This window comes from Hippocampus comes, unplaced genomic scaffold, assembly GCF_001891065.2.
Source record: "Hippocampus comes isolate QL1 unplaced genomic scaffold, H_comes_QL1_v1.1 scaffold68, whole genome shotgun sequence".
Classification (NCBI taxonomy): domain Eukaryota; kingdom Metazoa; phylum Chordata; class Actinopteri; order Syngnathiformes; family Syngnathidae; genus Hippocampus; species Hippocampus comes.
This window is the reverse complement of record NW_017805625.1, coordinates 2,119,464-2,137,959: the sequence shown is the minus strand read 5'-3', so window position 1 is coordinate 2,137,959 and position 18,496 is coordinate 2,119,464. Positions and strand designations below refer to the sequence as shown.

At 41.7% G+C, this 18,496-nt stretch overlaps 1 protein-coding gene across 3 annotated transcripts in view; it reads left to right on the top strand.

Moving 5' to 3' along the window:
* Positions 1–18,496, top strand: part of LOC109522336 (disks large-associated protein 4-like) — a 63,631-nt gene that overhangs the window by 28,505 nt on the left and 16,630 nt on the right. The window lies entirely within an intron of this gene.

Below are 18,496 nucleotides of genomic sequence, written 5' to 3'. Positions count from 1 at the left end.
CGAGTGTCCTCTGTGTTCTGTCCTGAGGAACATCAGCGGTCATCATTTCACACCAGATTAATTTCACTCTGTAAGCGCTCGTCTGCAGCCTGAGCCCATACGACCGCAACTGATAAGTCTCCATGTCTTTTAATACGATATTATTTACAGGTTGGTGAATCTGTAAAATATATATTTTTTAAACGGAACCGAGCCTCACCGTGATGAAATCCTCCCATCAGGCTCTCCTGTGGGATGTATGCATGTTCACCCCGCGTGGAGTTTTGTCATGATACTCCGGCCTCCTCCCACATTCCAAAAACATGCATGTCAGTGTCGTTGAAGATTCTAAATCAGGCATAGGTAGCTTATAGTAGATGCTGGAGGGCGCCACAACTTGTCATCAGTGCACCCAGGACCACACACTTCCCAAACAGATGTATGACAGAAAGGCTATTTTAGATTTGGACAAAAAAAAAAAAAAAAACTCCAGTGCTAAGGGCCCTCTTCAAGGATGGCACAAAACTGCTCAACAGCAAACTAACGTAAAGGGTCTTCAAAATGTCAAATAAACACAAATCCTTTATTCTGTTGCATTTAAAAGCCAAAGAGCAAATGACAAATCATGACCCTGCAGTTTCAACGTCCTACTGTTGTCACTAATGAGCACTGATTCAGATGGCCTCTCATTACATGGCTACTCAGCTGCATTTCTCTTCTGAACTTCAAGCGAATGTGAGGCCTCGCTGAAGAAAAATTACCCAGTTTGAAGTCTCATCAGGGAGTTTCTCCCCTAGCGAACGTTGTGTTGGGGCTTCTTTTTGCAGAGCTAATGGTCAAGAGAGCTCTTGTGGAAACTTCAGGTCAAGGCAAAATTGTTTTTATTCTGTATATGCGTGAAATATGGATTCATTAAGGTCCGTTATGTGAGCTAGTAAATTCCTTGACTCACCAAGACATGACTAATTGCATAATGATCTCAAGAGTTAAGAGATGAAGTCGATGAGCGATGTGCCAATTACATCTGCTCTGTGACAGTAGTCAGCCCGAATGAAGAACTTGTGAGAACCAATAATGGGTCATTTTTCACATGGCTCGTTCCTTTGCCTCGGTTTTGTTCACATGCAGTAACCCTGCTTACTGTGTGCTTGTGTGTGCGTTGCGTCCACTTTGTGTTGCTATTGCATTAACATACTTTAATCCTCGGCGAGGCTTATTGGACACAAATCCACCCCCAACCAAAAGCTTTTAAAGCTCCTGCTGTTTCATTTCTGTTGCTACCTTCGCATTTTTACTAATGCTTAATGACATCAAATTGCGCAAAATCAACACGCCATTTTCTTCAGCGTGCGTTACATCCTTCGATGGCAGACTCGCTAGCAAAATGAGTAAAAACTGTATTGTGTATTTGGAAAATTTCTTTGCAACGGGGGAAAAGGCCCAGTGATGAGACAACACAACCCGGAGAAGCGACTTGAAATATGGATTTACCACGACAGGGGATTTTTCTGTACCTTATATTTATTCTGTGGTACCTTGTTATATTGGCGCATTTTAGCTAACGTAGTTACATAACATGTGGCTTCATGTTCATTGTTATATCGACAAAACACCCCAGCATTTGTGTTGCTTGTATCTTTTGCGGATTAGTATTTGTTCTGTGGTGTCTGCTGCATGTTTAAGTGTTACCATTGTGACCATATCAAAGCATGGTTGCGAGCTTTGTTATGCCGCTGCTAGTAAAGATACATAAAAATACACAGTGGATTTGCGCTTGTTGTTAGCATTTTAGCATTTTATTTAGTTACTCAGCTGTCAGCAAACACTGCAAATAAGAATCTGTTCTCAATTGCCTCACGTGGAGATACAAAGCTTTACAAAAAAAAATCATAAAATGAATAACATGAAGATCGAGGAATTCTTTGGAAGCTGAGAAGCAAATCCGTGTGAGATGTTTTCCCATGTAGGCACATTGTGTTTAGCACAAAGACCCACTTCACACGTCTTCGCCCACGGCTGTAAGCAATGCACAATATGATCCTTTGAACAGAGCAAGGAATTGTGTCCTTTCTCTTTGAGAATATGAGGGAATCTAATTATGTTCTCCCCCACTCGCTTCTCGTCATTATTAGAAACGTCTGATTAGCTTGGATATATTTCTCGGACAAAGATGATAGTGAATGCGGCTCCAGTCTGAATACTAAGTCCACCGCTGTTATTGCAGCTTTTGGCTAACTTATAATCGAGTCTCGTAACGTGGCCGAGACAGAAGTTAAAAGCGCGTGGTCACATTCCATACAGAGAAGCACTAATTATGTTTACATTGAGATTGTTTGCAATTACAAGTTGAATATTTACAGGATGTTGCACACTGCCGCCTTAACATTTTTCACCAGCCATCCACTGGTAGCTGTAATTGATTCCAAATGAGCAGATCAGGGCCAGTAATGTTCCTACCTGGTTTTCTGTGCGAGTAATTACAAAGATGAACATCTTGTGTGAAGCTCATTTTTATTCCTCCAATTATTTATTTATGAGCTGCCTCCTATTCTTCCACTGACTTTTATGGATATTCCTACAATATGACTGCTCTTCCTGTTATTTTTAGCTTTGCTGAGCTTCCGGTCCCGGAAAACGAATTTTGTTTCACAGTGAGATTTAGCGGAGACATGGCCTCGGCATCCAGCTGACAAGTGCATTTGTTGCATCATATGACTCTGACGCTTACTGGTGTTTTCCCCCCCCCCCCCACATTTTCATTTAGTCTGCATTTGTTGTTGCCATCACTTTGATAACACTAAAAAATAATTTATAAGGAAGTGCCAAGACGACGCATCGAAGAGCCGTTCCCTTTCATCATGTCTCGGCATGACGTCTTGTTCTTGCAAATACTTCTCCCTCCAAGTTCTGCACGCTTACCTTCTCATTGCTCTAAAATCGATGAATCTCCTCGGCTATCTTTTGTTTCTTTTTAGCAGCGGAGAGGTCTGTGCTTTTCGCGACGCAACCTATAAAGCCATGTGGTGCTCCCTCCTTCGTCTCGAGTCTGTTGTTCAAAGCATTTTTGTCTTCCCACCTGTTGGGCAGAATGAAGAGATGGAGGCTTGGACAGATGGGGAGGGAGGGAATCACAGACAGTGGTCTTATGTACGTGACATGGAAATTCACAACAATAGGCTGCTGTGTTGGATCAGATGAAAATGTTTTAAAAAAAAAAAAAAATTCCCCGCACAAGTCCACAGACCACAGAATCTCTCCTGCCTGTTCTCCAGTTCAATCCAGATGAAACAAAAGTGATTTTCTGGCCCCAAAAGTGAAAGGTCCAAGATCATTGAAAGCAACAAATGAGGTCAGAAATCTTGAATAACTCAGACCTGAATTTTAACAATTGCTTAAAAGCCATAGCTAAATCTGCCTTTTAGCCCCTGAAAAAACACCAAAAAAAATTAAAGTTTTTTTTTTTGTCTCAACAAGATACAGAAAATCTAGTTCATGCTTTTATTTTCAGTAGACGAGATAACTATAATGGTCTCTTTTACGGGGTCTCTTTTACAACAAAGTCCTTACAAACACCAGGAAACTGAGCCACATTACACCTTTCCTCAAATCACCACACCGGCTTCCTGTGAGTCAAAGAATAGATTAATCTTGAATAACTCAGACCTGAATTTTAACAATTGCTTAAAAGCCATAACTAAATCTGCCTTTTAGCCCCTGAAAAAAACACAAATCAAATAAAATTTTTTTTTTTGTCTCAACAAGATACAGAAAATCTAGTTCATGCTTTCATTTTCAGTAGACAAGATTACTGTAATGGTCTCTTTTACGGGGTCTCTTTTACGACAAAGTCCTTACAAACACCAGGAAACTGAACCACATTACACCTTTCCTCAAATCACAATAGATTTTAGAATCTTGCCGATGGTCCATAAATCTCGAAATGGTCTTGGACAATGAACTGAGCCACATTACACCTTTCCTCAAATCACCACACCGGCTTCCTGTGAGTCAAAGAATAGATTATAGAATCTTGCCGATGGTCCATAAATCTCGAAATGGTCTTGGACAATGTAATATTGCCGGAAGCTGCCTCTCAAAAATCAAAACTGAATGGAACCTGAACTTATCATTTGCATGTGTTCCGCACTTTGTTTTATTACGCCGAAATATCCGCTGTGAACGTTCCAGTTAGTTTCTTGTGGCATAAGACTTGGAAGTGGTCTAAACCAACACTTCAACACGTGATTCAAGACAGTAATACACCACTGCTAACGACAAGGACAGTAAAAACGATATTGTTGGATTAATATCCCTCTGCCACTGTCAATCAAATCTCAGCATTCTTGCATATAGAGGCAGAATATTTGAGACAGCTCTTGCGTTTTACAAGCCGTTAAGGACATACATACATGGAAGCTTGCTATGTGGCTTAGTGTTATGATATTCTGGAAACAAAAAATGTAGCATTGATGGTGGTCCTTGGATTTGCGACCTGTAAGCAATGGCATCCCCGAAGAGTTGACTCAGTGCTACGACACAATCGCTTGCGGTCAGCTTGCATATGAACACGTTATTTGGGATCTGTACATTGAACGTTTGTGTACCTGGAAAAGACTTTGGGGAGTGCTCTCGGTGTACCGTGGCAGGAAGCAACTGTTTGCACATTAATGATTCAATTTGCTCTACCGTATTTGATCGCAGCATGTTCTAACCACGCTGCCCTTTGCAAATTAACAAGAGTGGCATAAAGGTTGTTGCCAAATGATTGTCGCTCATTTCTTCATTTTCTTTTATTGTTTAACGCGCTCTCATGGTAGGCTCAGTGATTGGGCCACCAAGGGTCAGTTGTAATTACGAACCGCTTGTGTCACAAGACATGCTGATTTCTCCCTTCTGATCGTATGCGAATAAAATGTGGTTAGAATGTCATCGTGTGGAAGTCCAACAAGTTTAACCCTTTTTCTTTTTCTCTTTTCCAAGTGAAGTGCAGTTAGTGAGCTTTGGTCTGAATCTGTCGGTGCTTTCTGCTTTTTGACTTTGACTGCAGCTAACACGTGAGAAGAGATCGTATATATCGTGCTGTTTAATGTCCGCCCTTAATGTACAGCGAGTCAAGATTTAAAGATGGTGACACTTTGGAATCTGAAATGAGGTTGGGGCCATTTCTTTTTCTGCTCCCTGGTTGTGATTTATAAAGTGCGAGCGCGGTGCTTGCGATTTGCAAAAGGGCTAACGTGTTTAAATGGTAAATAAACCCAAAGGGGCAGATTAAGGCCACGTCATCTGGCCACAAGTTGAGCTTTGGCATCATCGAGATGTCAGCGCGGCATGTCAAGCCGTGTGCAAAGCTTTATCAAAGCACTCCAATTTTGGATCTCCTTGCCTTTATGTCACAAAGTTACTCATCCGTGGACTGGCAAACCATCAGCACTAGACCACCTGAGGTCATTGGGTCACATCCCAGTTTTACCCCCCATGCTTATCCTCTATCCTCCTGCTGTTGCCATCTCATCAAGCCGACCTTGTTCCACTTCCTCCCTGTCTCCTCTTGTTGCCCAGCCCCACATACATGTGTCATCTATCTGTGATTGTCTTTTTGTTCTCTATCGCCTCCTGTTCCATCCCTGCCGTAAAGTGCAATCGCCGTTGAGGAGCCATTGTCATGGTGCACTTTAGCTTTTCCGGATCTGGAATAGCTGACCGTGTCTGGCTCGGGATTTTCAACCACCTGTCGTCTGCTCCATATCTGTGAGTTTAGTGGGTAGAAAGAGTGATGACGTGCTGAACGACGATGATGGGGTGGCAGCGTTTTGTTGCCCGTCCATGATTGCGCCAAGTGCAGCCATGTATTCCAGTGGCCTGTAGCGAGGGAATGGAGAAGCACATCTGGTGTTTGGATGTTTGTGTGTCCGCCTGACGTGATTGTGTGTCAGTAGAGTATCCCATCTGGCCTTGCAAATAAGGAATAAAAAAATTAAATTAGCCAGAGCTGCAGGCACAGTTCAGAAACATGGATCTGTTTCTTGTCTTGTGTTTAGTTGCAGTCGACACGGGATGACAACTGGAATCCTGAATCTAGAACATAGATGTGGGAAACATAGTTTTTAAAATTCTGGATTCAGGTTTACATTTTTCAAATATCCCTTTCAAGGACAGCGGTCACTACAGTGGACAGCTTATCATGATATCAGGTTACAAGGTGCATGAAAGGGTTAAAGGCTACGGCGGCATCGCTTTTTTTGTGCCAGTTAAAACTGAATAGGAAAATGGTAACTGGCATGTTCAAAACCCCCCCACAAAAAAAAACCCACTCAATTTATAAATCTTCCATGCGTTATAAAGTGAATCAGAAAGGCTCACCTCTTATATAAACTTCTTGCTAAACCTTGAGGTAATGTTTTTTGGCAGGGTTTTTCAAACCAGAGACTGCCTCGTGTTTTCTGTATGCATGGAGCTCCACTCACAAATAGTGCAACTGCATTAGTGTGACTGTTACTTTGTGTGCTTCTCAGGTAGTGTGTTTGTGTATGTGGGGGTGGAGGTGGAGAGCCGGAATAACAGTAGGATGCCGGAAACTGTCTCATCCTAGCACCCACGCTGACAGGGTTCGTGTACATCATTAGTGGGTGCCATTGAACCAAGTCCAAAGATTACAAGTAGTTCAAAACATTCCCCTATGAATTACTTTGTCAGCACACTGATATTCTGAAGTTAAAGCATCTGAAAAAAAACACACACTTCCAACGCTCATTCCAAAGGCCTCACTCACTTTCTTTATAAAGTTTGACATCGAAGTTCCACCATCATGCATGTTTGTGATGTTGGTTGACCTTCGTTTTGGTTGACTTTCAAAACAAATTTCTCATACAGAAATTCCAAGTCACCTTCATAGATCTTTTTTCATTGTCCCCACAATGTACGTTATTAACATTTTTAAAGTGTGTACCCCTGCAGCTCACTTTTTGTTTCCAATGAACTGTTTTAGTGCATGTTAAAAAAAAAATGACATAAAATGTTTATTGATCCTAATACCAACTCCATCTTAGAGTCCTATCAAACAAAATGAACAAAACAGGATTATTCTTGCTCCAGCTAAAACTGAGAACTTTTGGTTCGCTGGAGTTTCAGGGTACATGTCAAATGCTTGCATCTAAGAAAGTAACAAAGTTCTGATGATATTCTGTTGTTGCAAGGACTTTGCCTCTGCCTTGGACCTACATTTGGTTCCCGTGCATGACAACGTTGGTCATTAAAAAAACTCAAGCTGACAGGTCCATTGTACGCAGTGTACTCTGACAAATATGGACCCTTGGAGTGATTTTTTTTCTTTTATACCATCATAATCCACTGCCCTGGAAATTTTTGTTTTGACCAAAGCACTTTTTGAGTGGTATATATTTTTGATCCCCTTTCAGAGCAAATCCATCCACCAAAAGAGATAAATGCACTCGGTTCATGGAGCGACAAATGCACGTTAAAGCTGGACAAACGCAGCAGAGTTCTTTTCTAAATTGTAACTCACACGGCACATGTAAATTGTTGACGACAGAAAATCAAAGCGAATAGATTCAGAGCCACATTTTGCATTTTAGTATTTTGTTTACCGTGCATTGCCGCACACAAGTTGAGTAGGTGTCAATAATGCGTGTCGCCTGTCAGACTCCGGAGGACCCCAGTCAATGATTTGTGCTTGTTTATTAAGCCACTTTTCACATTCTCTATGTTGTCAGTCTCTGAATTTGGGAGCCAAAACCCCCATGAGGTGCATGAATCAGTCTGTTGTCACTCTCGATTCCGAAAATGAGTCCTATGTATAACTGGCACCCGATAAAGCTCAAGTAATAACTCAAAGCCTGGTTGTAAGTCTATTTCAATTGCACAAGAACAATTTGCTAAAAATTATACATCAGAAATTAATCAGATACTCATGAATCAAATGGTGTTTGTTTCTTTGCATAGACTCTGCACCAAAAAGACATTGTAAGGGTCATTTTGTGAACATGATTCAATAAATCATCATTGTGTTATGTCGAATAGCGTGATCCCCATTTGTGGGGTTTCTTTAGGACGCGATAAGCTCCGTATCGATACTTTTAAACCTCTGACAACGTAGACTCTAATTTCGCGTTGCCCACTTTGCATAGTGCGTCCTTACCATTAAAGGAACAGAGTGTTCAAACCTGACCTTGGAATCACGAATGCACACATGCATGCAAAATGCATTCTAATCAACTCGCTCCCATTGCCAATTATTTCAGGCAATGATTGTTCACAGCCTGGTGGCATGCATGACCGAAGTTGCAAAATGTGCAGCAACACTTCAACTGAGTTTCTTCGTAAATCTCCCGCTGTACCGACGAGCACAATTACCGTATAGTTAAGTTGAAATATTCATAAATGAAGCACCGTGTTTGCCTTTTATGCAGTTCTGAAGGCTCAGGCATGTTTTTTTGTTTTTTTACGCAGTGTGTGTGTGTGTGTGTGTATATATACAGTATAGCATGTTAGCTGCACACACCACATTGACTCATGAAAGCAAAGATTATGTGAAACACACAGAATTTTTAATCATAGGATTATATAATATTGCCCTTCAGCGACACCCCTCGGTAAAATAAAATATGCACAAAATGAAAACTCCACGCTAGTTCTAAAATACAGCATCATAGCAAGACTTGACCAAGTGATTGTTTGGTCCTGTCAGGACACCAGGACCTTCCCCGTCTCAGTAAAGCCACCGCGGCGAAGGACGTAAGCCTCTCAATTGGCTTGGGATTGGTTTGAGTAAGACATGCTCGTGTAATAATGTTAAAATGTTTAAGCCCCTGGGCGTCTTTAAAGAGCTTTCCGCTGCCACGCAGGGGTGAAAGCGTAGAGTAGAAACCGCATTGCAGAGAGTAGTTCTGTTATTGTTTTTTTTGTTCGACTTTTGTGGCACAACAATGCCAGTAGCAGAGGAGACCTCTCATTCGGGGTCAAGACTTAGCGATACCGGCGAGTGCTGAGTTGTTGTAAGGGGAGGAAACGTGAGAGGCAGAGTGTGTCGTTTACAGATGACGAGGCTTTCCTTCCGTGGAGCCAGTCTTCAAAGAAACACCCCCGCTGCCTCTGTGATTTACTTTAAAGGGGACTAATAGAGTGCGCGGAGTTATGGCTGACATACTCACTTGTGATTAGCAATTTCAATGTGACGCGTTAAGTCGCGGTGGGTGGCGAAAGAAAGCGCTCCCGTCGAGCTCGTGGCTGTCGTGCTGCCTGTTTCGCGGAGGAGTGCGCATCACGCTTTCACAAAGCCCGGATCAGAACAATGCAGCATAGTGAGCTGGCACCGAGCTCACCTGGGATTGGCTTCTCCGGAAATGTCCCGCTTGCGTGTACAGATAGACGGATGCTCGTGGTAATTGCATGTTGCTCACCTGCATGTGAATCACCATCATCAGCTCGCCGCGAGTGCACGTTGTTGCTTATTAATCAGCCAGTCAGGTCAAAGGTTTCTTTGCCTTCCAATCAAGGAATTCATCCATAACTTCACAATCACACCCATAGCTTTCCATAGCTTTCCCCCTCTGCAGGTGATGCTGGGTTTGCTGCGACAGGCCGTCACGTCTTTTTTTTTTTTTTTTTGTCCCGTTTGCTCAGCCTGACTCAGGATGTGAAGTGGAAAATTAAAGGAGAGCCCAGGGCACCAACAGTCCTATTTATTTAAATTGCAGGAATAGGAATCCTGTTTTTTTTTTTTTTCCCAGAGTCAAAAATATGTATGCATAAGAAAAACGACTGAAGTTGCCTCAAGTTAGAAAATACTAATTCATCTTTTTAACCCTGTACTTTTCCTCACATTAATTCCATTTATGGCTCCAGAACTGCATTTCTTATGATGATATTTTCGAAGATCAATCATTTTGCCACTCCACGCAACCGGCCCAGCTTTACACACTGTTGGCAAAAGCAAGTCCTCCAATTTTCAGTGTTTGGACAGCAGATATCGTACACCATAAGAATGTAACGCGTTTCACATTCTCTTCGAAAATCACGCAAACAGACTTTCATTGTTAGGTTGAACATTTTCAAGTTGAAATAAATGATGTTCAAATCTTGTTGAAATAAGAACACGAAATATACAAAATCAAAGACAAAACCGTTTTAGAAAAATTGGATTCATTTCTTCAGATATGTTTATTGACAATGGAAATACGATATGATCAAGTTTGTCCTAATGTAATGTAACTTGCTCCCTCACGTGACATCTCGAAAGACTACATTCAAGTAGCCTTGAGCAGGACACTTGTACTTGTGCATGTTGGCTCGTACAGTGCACTGCAGCCTCTGTTATTATTATTGACGGTGAAAGGGCTTTAAAAAATGCAATATGCAATGGCTTTCCTCCACTTTTAAGGTTCGTAGTTTTTGCAGAAAATGCTTGTCAAATAGATGCCGCGGCGGTGCTTAAAGCGAAGAATTGTGTGCCCCCCTTTATGGGAGAAGCCATTTCTCAGTTGGATGCAAGTGCGTGCAGCCGACAAATATATAAAAACAAATGGTGAGAGTGTAACTTTTCCAGCATGAGCTGATAGGTGTTTGTGTATTCTCAGAGAAACACTTGGCACGGTTGGACACACACACACACACATTGTTGTTGCCACTCTGCTGTCACAGATGTTTGTGCCAGTGGTTGAAAACGCTCCAGATGTCTGTTTCATGCAGTTCTTTAAAGGCGAGCACTAACACTGCGAGCTAACTGCAGGGCACCCGTGCAGAATTTATAGACTCCCTGAGGGGGGGAAACATATTGAGCTCGCTGTGTGCTTAGCCTAGATTCCTCTCCTTGCCCTTCGATCCCAATTTACTCCTCTATAGTGTTCAACTCACGCCGTGTATTATGTCGACATTATCTCTGAGAAAATGGGGAGATAGACATAATTGGATTGCCGTGTTTATTGAATTACTGTATAGTACTTACACCAGGCGCCCGTTTGCTGGTCAAGTGAGCATGAAAACGCACTCCTGACAAGACTTTTCTCAGGGGAGTTGGAGCTGTGATGACCTTGAAGCGATTATGCTAATTGCATGTCAGTGTGGTCGATGTCAGATTTAAGTGATAAATTTAGTGCGTTTTTTTTCTTCAAAAATTGTCCTTGAAGTGGCGCCGTATGACCTCTTTGTCAAGACTTTTTTTTTTTTTCCTTTTCGACGAAAGAAAATTCACAAAGGACAAGTTTTCTTTTGCTGTGGGGCGATTCCATTGTGCCCCAATCAGTAAAAAAAAATGCATTGAAATAAATTGTCTGTCCATTTGTTTGTTTCCTGGTTCGCGGACAATGAGATGTTTAGAAGAGCCTTATTTATCTGGATTTCATTGTGAGAACAGAAAGCAAAATCCTCAAATAAATGTGGAAGGAAAAAAAAAATGACATATCATCATATTTGGTGTTGTAATTAGCTTAGCGGAAATGACATAACACTTTGAGATGGGCGGCGCGTCACCATTTCTCCAATCTTGACAACATAAAACCAATTCCTCAAGAAAAAAAAGTGAAATCGTCCGGCAAAAATGTAGAAGGAAATATAATTACGTACTATAAAAAAACTATTTTGTGCAAAGCCATAGTTAGCTTACTTCCTGCTTCGTGTATGTTCGTGATGTTTATGACGGGCACCGCCATTTACAATTGCGGTGTGAAAATTGGGGGAAAAAAAAGCGTCTGACGTTGTGAAAAATCTGTCTTTCTCCGCCCATTTGTTGGTGAGAAGGCTCCGTCTTAAGATTGTCCAAGATTCCTGTTAGCAAGTTCTTTTCGAGCAAGATAAGGTTGAGATGCATAAAACATGACAATCTTTGCACAGTTCTGTGCTGGCCAGATTTGGTTAAGACTGCTGCAACTGTCTCATCTGAGAGCATCCCATGGGTTTTTACAGTAGGCCGTTGTGTTCTTGTTCCACTTTCCTTCTTGTCTGTTAAATGTGACAAGCTGGCCTTCTTTCCAAGTAGCTCTCTGACAGAGCTGCGAGCCGCGGCGATGAGACACTTTGGTATGTGGCAATCCGTCTTCTTTAGTTTGATTAAAAAATCCAATTCCCTCGTCTCGTGCAAGCATCTCCGGTAACATCCATCCATCTTTTGTGACCCGTTCGTTGGGGCCGTCTGGTCAGGTGCTGCCAGCGCGTTATTTGTTACCTTCAGTTTGATCTCCTCAGCCCACTTTCATTTTGAACGGGCCAGCACAGGCTGCCGTTGTGTTCAAGGCTAACGAAATCACAGTGGCAGGGAGGGAATGAAGTTCGACTTTTTGCCGCCAGCGTCTGATCTAACTTGATCAACACGATGTTAAATTGAGAATTACTGCCATAGCCAGATTGTTGACAGTACCGTCGGCCATATTCCAGACAGTGGTAATCGCATCATTGTAAATGTTGTGGCTCTCAATGGGCCATGATTGAATGTGACTTCCTCAGCTTTGTCCATATAACCGTTTCTGCCACTGGAGGCCTGCAAAAAGTCTCCTGAGAGTCATCCTGCTAGCGTAATTGCTGCTATCAGTTTGCACAAGTGAAAACATTTGATATTTTAAGTCCTATTTCAAGTTCAGTACATGCTTAGTCGGGGTTCCAAGCGAGTCAGATTCATCATTGGTTAAACAGATTTGTCAGTTCTCCTCTAATTTCAACGGCACTTTATTTGTTGGCTTTTATATGTATTTAAAAATGTAGATTTTATGTTGATTGTGTCACTTTTGACTTTGTCGTTTCCTTTCAATGCACACCGGTTCTTCAGTCATTTTCTACTCTGCTGAGGACAAGCATATCAGCTCAGCTGCTCTTGTAGCATACTAAAATGTGAACGCTGTTAATAGTCAAAAGGTCTGCAAGAAGACTGTGCCTGAAGTCACTATGTGTTATGCATGCACAGAATAAACTCCCCACTCAGGCAATAGATAAACAGCTAAGAATCCCCCCCCCCACACACACACACACACACACACTTGTATGCATCATTCCAACACGTGTCCACAAGACATGACAGCATCAAACATGGCGGAGCCCGGTAGAGCTGGTACAGTGAAGTGGACAAACACAAGCAGTAATATATATATTTAAAGGGGAAGTCAACCCCCAAAATGTCTTTATGATAATATATTCTATGCACCTCCGCTGATGTAAACATGACATTCTGATCAATACTGCGTTTGTGGAATATGAGTTAAGGGTCATCCCAGAATGAGCAAATCATTCCGGCATGAACTCATCTTGTTGGGCTCGGCGGGCAGCTGTAACCTGTTGTTGCTCAGCTCATCGCTGACAGCGTTACATAACAAGACAATGCTGGCCCAAAGCCACATAGCATCCACACCAACATGTGGGCAGCTTATAATTCAGCCAACCATTAACTATACTCTGCAACATAAAGGAACAATCGACCTCCTTCCCAGTCGTTAATATGAATCTATCATTAAGCCGAGCAGCGATCGGGCAGAAAAACGGCAGCATCTATACGGTGTGTTCTCAAACATAGTTTGCAATTATCTGCCAAGTATTTTTCTTCCTTTTGAATCAATGTGGCCCGTGATATTTTATATCGTGAGATAGCGTTTAATTATGTCTGTCATAAACTCTGGACAATCCACAGAGGCTACACTAGAAAATGAAAACCATCTATTAGCAAGAGGAACACTGTATTAAAGCCGGGCCGGATTTTGCCCAAAAAGTACAGACGACCCTCAAAGGTGTATGAACTGAAGAGACAAATATTAATTCTGCACTGAAGTAATGAGAAAGCCAACGCTTGAAGAAAGAAAGGAAGGGCTCATGATCCTAAACACAAGGTCCTGTGTGGAGCTCACTGGGTATAATCATGGCTTGGCGTCTTTGGGAACGGGCTCATTAATCTTCACGGACGTAACACGTGAAGGCAGCACGAAATTACACACATTACGTAAGAGGTTAAATGATTTTGAGTGCTCCTGTGTAAAGAAAAAAAAACATTAAAATCTATCGATAGGTCATCATGACAAATAATACAGGAGCTAATATAGTCCACCAACATACAAGTTTCAAAGTCCCAATTTGAAAATACAGCAGGCCTCACTTGCACACATTCACATGCAGTAGATTTGGATTACCCTCTCAACCAAAATGGAGCTATAGGGGAGCTTTTATCACCATTATTTTCCTCTCACAACCTTCAGCCCCGTAGTGTGGCGTAATCCTTTTAGCAGTTCATTCACACAGGCACCACACACCAATTTGAAAGCAGTCAAAAAAAAAAATGTCACATGGTAATTGAGTTGATCACTTCGTCCGGAGAGACCCCTCATTATTGTTTTCCACTTGCATGTGGAGTTTATTCACATTTCCATATCCCCCCGAGAGTGATACCCGTGAATGACAGGTGCCGTCTGCCTGCTCCACTGCTAGGTGCGTCGATGACTGAGCTTTATGGGTAGCCGTCCATGCATAGTCACCATGCTTAGTTTGTGTGTGTGTGTGTGTGCGCGTGCATGTGTGTGTGTGTGTGTGCGTTTGTGCGTGTGTGTGTGTGTATACGTGCTTGCCTCTCTGGAGCCAGGGTCCTGCAGAGCAAGCGTGCTGTGTTCACTGTCAGCCTATATTTTAGCAGCCTATTTACACCGTCTGCTGCTTGGCTGTCCACATCTGAGAAATTCTCTTGAGCTGCTGAAGGCGGCATGATGCACGAAAGCTGTCTGAATAGTTAGTGCACCTTGATTTTAAAATGCGATGTATTAATATTCAAACACAAACGGAGGGAATCATTGAAAGTGTCAGCGCATTCTTTAAATAAGGCACCTGATGTATTTATTGATTCAACTAAGTGCTGGAAAGTGTTTGTGACAAAGGACCGACGTGGCAAGACTAATGCATCCCGATTATTTCTTGAATTGATTTCAATAATAAATAGACTCCAAGAAACAAACAACACTAATCTCCTGCGGCAATGACCTCTTTCCTCCAGGGGCAATAAAACGGAAAAGCAGCTTCATTGATCAGCTCAGTTAGCTGGAAGCTTGGGGAAAATGTAAGCGATATATATATTTCTTTTTTTGGTAGTTTTCAATTTCGTTTTCTGTGTCCCTGGTAGGACTCTATGGTAAAGCTTGAATTCTGTGTTGAAGATTTAGTGTCTGGTGGCATGCATTTGTGTCCCATCTGTTTATGCCCAAGCTGCTTGCTAGCTAGCCGCTGACTGTTTAGCTGTCGTATATGCTTGTGCCACGTCGCCGTTGAGCCGACATATTTGTCGTTGAGATACCGTAGAACACAGCAAAACTGGATTTTGCCGCTGATAAGATGTGCGAAAGTAGCCGTAGCGTCATATTTCTTTAACAAGCCACTTCCTGGTTCATGAAGGATGACACAAAAAAAGTACCTACACGCACACACACACATCCAATTATTGCAGGCAAGCTACAATTAATTAATCCAATGACTGCAGTTGTCGCCAAGCGACTGAGTCATGAGACGTGAACTTAACACTTTGAGAGTTTTTGGAATGAGCATGCAATTCCTTCGGAAAACGTCACGCTGCCTCGTTTTGGGAGATTCACACTCGAGTCGTCTCCCATCTGCTTGTTGAACACCACAAACTCCTTGAAAGGAAACATTATCGTCTTCGTCTTGATGAGCTTCTAAGCTTTTTTTTTTTTTTTTTTGTCGGCTTTTACATTTTCAGTTTGCTAAAGCATTGAGGGAACATTTAATAATATCACCTCGACATTGTAACCTCATGGTCTCGGAGTAATTGGATTCCATAATTAAATGCTGACCGCAAGAGATTTTTTTTTTCCGATCTTTTTTGTTGTTTTTTTTTTTAGATGATTACATGTACCATTTTAGAGTTTAAGACCCCCCCCCCCCCTTTGTATGTGTTTTTATGTGTTATTTATTTATTTGTTATTTAGGATAATGTTGGAACGAGGGTGGAGGCAGGATTGAATATTACTGGGACAAGTTTTGAAAAATACACCTCAGATAGACTTCCCTGCAATGTTGTCTGAGAGGACAAAAAAAAATAAAAGTAAAAAATTCTCATCCTAGCCAGTGAAAAGAGCTTATGGTCCAATCAGCAGATCCTACCAGTCTGATGCCTCAGTCTCACTTCTAATTTATCTCACTGTGGCCCGAGCAACCTGTGAAGTGCAGCCTGACATTAGTCCTTCAAATCAGAAGTGTGCAATGAAGCGAGGAGTTTTTCCTTCAAGCCAACTCCAGCTTTCATGTTTCTTCATCTCTATCGTATGAGTAAGTTTAGCAATGCTACAGTTACAGTTCAAAGGGCGAGTCATTGTCATGTTTTTTACTGAAAGTGCCAAAATATATATATTTCAATTAACCATCAAGATGCACGCCGCCTTACACTACTAAGACGTGTGTAATATATTGTCATCCAATATTTGGTTACCGGTATGTTTTAGTTTTTTTTTCTGTACGTAGATTGTAAAGCTGTTTTGAGTATGACCTTTAGCACTGTTAACACAGCTCAGAGGTGTAGATACTGTATGGGTTTGTTTCTTGACATTTTGTTTTTAAAGGTCACAGCACTCTCAAAGATCAAAGTGAAACACAGTGAGGGGAAAGATGTTTGTACAATGTCTACAATTGGCAGTGGCGTGGCCAACAGAGGCCACTCTCATGTTGCGAAATAATAGACAGAGGCAGTCAATCAGACAGATTGGTCCGTTTTTGTTTTGTTTGTTTTTAAGTGCTGGTTGCTTCACAAAAAAATGTGTCGCGTGTGCTTATGTATTCCTAATTTGTCCTTTTCACTTTGGTTTAAACACAGCCATCGACTTTTATATGCTCGGCAAGAGCACCGTGAAGTGACAGTTAAGCCCGTAAGGTACAGTAGAAAATTTGGAAGGTTTAAAAGTGAAATGGTATTTATTGGCAGGTATGTGAATTTGACAAGCTACTCCAAAAAAAAATTTTTTTTCGCAAAGGATCGTATCTTTTCGAGTCCACCAATTTTGATCAGTTTTCTACAGTGCTTGTCCGCATTATGATTACTCGTCCAGCATGCTGCCAAATTCAGCACCATGTGATTGTTTACAAATACATCATTTGGTGGGATTGGTGTTGTCGTTCTTTGTTCGACAACAGGCGCTGACATTACATTCAGAGGTCACTCCTATTCCAATCGGAATGCATTGGCCTTTAGTGTGTCGTTTGGTAACCCCCAAAACAAAGTTTTAAAAATATTTTCAATGAAACGAAATGATTTTTGGTAAATACTCTGTGTGAAGACCAAATGTTTAAAATGACATTGCCGGTAATTTGTATCAAAGCCAAAGTACAACATTGTCCTATTGTACTTTATATCAAGGATATACTGTACAGTAGCCGCCACATCGATGCGTTTTGTTTGGAGGATCGCTGTATAAAAAATTGTTTCCCGTGCGCCATTAGCATTACACGCGTTTGTTGTTTATACACTGTGCACATCTATTGAAGATATTGTTAGCATCATAAAGTGGAGTTGGCATTCAGATACTGGTTGCCTCAAATGTTCATGCACATGCAGCAAGAAGCAGCAGTATTTGAATTGACAACATCGAGGTTTGATCATTCTGCAGGTATTTCAATGAATAATGGAAAATAAGAACGTTTTTATGATGTTCCAAGGGGTATGCTGCTAGATCACCAAGCTCATGGTATTTTCTATTGAGTAGGTAAAAAATATATATATTGATAGGAAATTCTGCGTTTGCTTGGGATGCAATCGTAGAAAGGGTTCTGTCAGTCGTCATCTGTACCTGTGGGTAAAAAACAAAAAAACAAAAAAAAACAAAAAAACAAAAAAAGCAAAAAAGGACGTTTCGCTTCTCTCACAGAAGCTTCGTCAGCGGTAGACAACCCTGAAGTCTCCGTGAAGACTCCGGGAAGTTGCTCTGCGCTAAAAAGCTGAGCGTGGCCTGTTTGAGGACTGGGTGGGGATGGTTAGTCACGCCCCTATTGGTTTATTAGAGGCCCATTGGTTTCTAAATTCCCTATCATTGGGTCTTGATTAGGCCTATTGTTTGGGCTAAGGCTGAATAGCTACTTTCAGTTAGCCTGATCAGCATGTCTATGTCCCTTACTGGTCAACAAGTTATTGTAAATAGGAGACAGGTTAAATCTGATACCTCCTTCACGGTTCAGAGAGGGTGAAAATTTTTTAACAAGTTTCGCCACCTTCTGCTAAGATACGGTAAGATGGCCACAGACACAAGCCCCTGACTTTCTGTCGTTTCTTTCGACGTCACAGCCCTGTTCACCTCGGTGCCCACAGCCAGGGCTGTAGAGGCTGTTAGAAGAAAACTTTTAGATGACAAAACGCTAGCTGAAAGAACTAAACTGTTGCCGGAACACATTTGTGAACTGTTAGAAATATGCCTCAACACAACTTACTTCAAATTCAGGGACACGTTTTACCACCAGGTCTTTGGATGGGCCATGGGATCCCCTGTGTCTCCCATTGTGGCCAACTTGTACATGGAAGAATTTGAAAATTTGGCAATGTCTTCAT